The 3,075-nt window shown below is 39.7% G+C and overlaps 1 pseudogene across 1 annotated transcript; it reads left to right on the top strand.

The window, feature by feature from the left end:
* The first annotated feature begins 2,568 nt into the window (after positions 1-2,568).
* LOC100962884 lies at positions 2,569-3,069 on the top strand (annotated as a pseudogene). Its single transcript, XR_001161384.2, has one exon. The product of XR_001161384.2 is annotated as a prefoldin subunit 5 pseudogene (transcript).
* Positions 3,070-3,075: the final 6 nt, after the last annotated feature.

The following is a 3,075-nucleotide window of genomic DNA, read 5'->3' as shown; positions in this document are numbered from 1 at the left end:
CAAAAACTTGCACTTACAGGGACGATGAATCCATCATGAGCTAACACAGTTATTCCGATAATATTACAATCAGGAACTGTTTCAATGTTTCCTGAAGCCACGTATTGAAGACTGATAGTCAATGGTAGCAGCCATACATTGGTAAAGTTGTTGACTTCAATGTAAATGTAAATTCAGTGCACAGTTATGCTGTCTTTCCCTCAATCTGAGCTTCCCGAAATGGTGTCTGTTGTTCCACAGCTTACCTACAGCCACAGTGTGACTCAGTGGCCGACAATGTTGCTCTGGAAGCAGAAAAAACAGGCACAATGGGAGCACAAAGTGGACTGTAGTTTGTCACATGAATCGGATTTCTACTTTTCTCCTTAAAGATATGTGCAATTGTGAAGTCAGAATTGTGTGGCATTTCTGAATGCTAAGAAACAAAATACACGCACGTGCCCCTCCTTCTCACACTGGAAAACAACTTAGAAATATATTTCATAAAATGAGGTGGTATTCTACTTAAAGGCTGTGTGAATGGCACTAATAGCCAAAAAAATGAAAACGAAACAAAGTTAGTAATGTTCTGTTCTGGAAGCTCCACTTCATTTCCTGTGATTTCCTGTGTTACTAGGTACGATATCATTTTGGGCTTGTGTATAAATGCTGACACTTCCTCACACTGCTCTTTCTTTCATTACAGTTAAATATTTGAGCATTATGTTTTCTGTACATAATGTCTAAATCTCAATAAAAATACTTAGGTAATCTGTACATAATTAGATTGTTTCGACTTTGAATCCCATGACCTGCCACATCATAAATACATATCTAAATAGATGATTGCAAATAAAGGATTATGGTATGTCATAGAGGCAGCGCATTTCTTACTTTATGATAAATGCCTTAATATCTGAGTTATTTTCATTAAATATGTTTAGTAGCATTTTGCTTTTAGACTCCTTTGGCGATTTCTTCACTTCTCATATACAGACATCTCTTGTAAATCTAAGAGCTTGCTCAGACTATTTTCTAGAAATTCCCATGTCACTCTCAAGAAACCAAATATAACAGAAAATTAGAATGGCCTTCCATGATGTCTCCTCACACTAGATACACACTCAGAAACATACACAAATGTACCTGCATACACACAAATTCTATGTGCGTACACAGAGTACTACCCTAAGTAAGCTATGCATCTAATTTTGAGTTCTAACAGTATTGTTTTTTTCTTGCAGAATATGGAAAATCTTCTGGATAATATAGCATAATAACACAGATGTTCAAACTCCAGTAGAAACCCACAATTCCTCCATGATGACATTTTAATGAACCAGAAAAAAATTAAACCGAAGAAAATTTGCTCTTGTCCATAGTCAGACTAATGACTTTTCTGTATATTGTTTTCAAATTATACAAGGGCCCGCTATGCTGAGATGATATTTCCTGTGCAGGATAGCACGACACTACACACACACATGTGCGCACACCCAGAGTTTATTAGCTTAATAATGGACTCCTGCTTAATTCATAGTTATGCAATTGGTCAAATATTTAGTTCTTCTAGAGGCTTTTCTTCACCCTTTGTTGTGGCGCTGTTTATATTTATGAATGTGACCTTATATCCTATGCTAGCAGGAGATAATAAGACAAATTGGCCTCTAAAACACACACACACAACAGCATGAAGTACTGTTTAAAGATTAGTAAGTGATCTCACTATAGCACTCGACCATCTACAGCCTGAAAATTTCTTTCCTTTGGTACTTTCCAAGCGATCCCGGAGGGACCAATAAGCCGAGAGCACTGGACAGATCTGCAGGCGTCTATCACCGCTTTGATTGTGCTCTCCTGCACCCGTGCTGCTTCTTAAAAGCATCCAATCCACTGCCCATCCACAGCATTCATACCAGAAGCAAAGAACTTCAGGGGAAGTAAATAAAACTTTGAAAAGACATATTGAAAAGAGAATTCATTCCATTTCCTTTTTTAATGTCTTGAAACCTCAAACCACATATTACTCCAGAGAGGTTATATTCACCAGCTTAATTTTTCTTGTTGCCAGATATAAAACCTGCACATTTCTATTTCACCTCCTAGCATCTGCCATTCTGTATTGTGCCAGGATGCTCGGGAACCTCATCTCCAGGTTTCCAAGGCACCAAGTGCCAGAGGGGCTTCATTTTTGTTCCTGGGGTTACACTGCCTCTTAGTGGGAATCCCTGAAAGGAAGAAGCTGATGTAAAAAGTTTAAAACTCTGCCCATAACCTATCTCCTTACCCCCACACACTAAGGACTTCATCATCAGAAACACTCATGTAAGATTTGACCCTCCCTTCCAAGCTGTGATCTCCAGATTCTTTCTTAAATATCATCAGCTGAAGGTTTGTGTGACCAAAAATGGCTGCAGAATCAGTTCTGTTACTACTCAACATTAGCATGAATTATTCTTATTGTGCTGTTGTAGTATTTTACAGTTGTTTGACTAGCTAAAATTTTTAAAGGTATCTCTGGAATATACTGAGTATCAGATACGTACAGCAAGCACTACAAACATAAAAACATGTCTTTTAAGTCCTACCCAACATGGCACAGTCGATTAACATCACCGAGCTGAATCTGCCACAGCTAGAAATGCTCAAAAATCAGCTGGACCAGGAAGTGAGGTTCTTGTCCACGTCCACTGCCCAGCTCACGATGGTACAGACTAAGCATGTGGAAGCCAAGGATTGTCTGAACATGCTGAACAAGAGCAACGAAGGGCAAGAATTACTCCTCCCACTGACAAGTTCCCAGTATGTCCCTGGGAAGCTACATGATGTGGAACACATGCTCATTGATGTGGGAACTGGCTACTATGTAGAGACAACAGCTGAGGATGCCCAGGACTTCTTCAAGAGGAAGATAGACTTCCTAACCAAGCAGATGAAGAAAATCCAGCCAACTCTCCAGGAGAAACACACCATGAAACGGGCTGTCATGGAAATGATGAGCCAGAAGATTCAGCAGCTCACAGTCTTGAGGGCAGGTCAGATGACTGCTAAGGCCTAAGAGTTTGCAGAAATGGGGCAGGAGGGATCCTGTTCAGG

The sequence above is a fragment of the Otolemur garnettii genome, unplaced genomic scaffold, assembly GCF_000181295.1.
Source record: "Otolemur garnettii isolate 467f Iridium unplaced genomic scaffold, OtoGar3 scaffold00054, whole genome shotgun sequence".
In the NCBI taxonomy this organism is placed as follows: Eukaryota; Metazoa; Chordata; class Mammalia; order Primates; family Galagidae; genus Otolemur; species Otolemur garnettii.
This window is presented reverse-complemented; position numbering and strand designations above follow the sequence as displayed.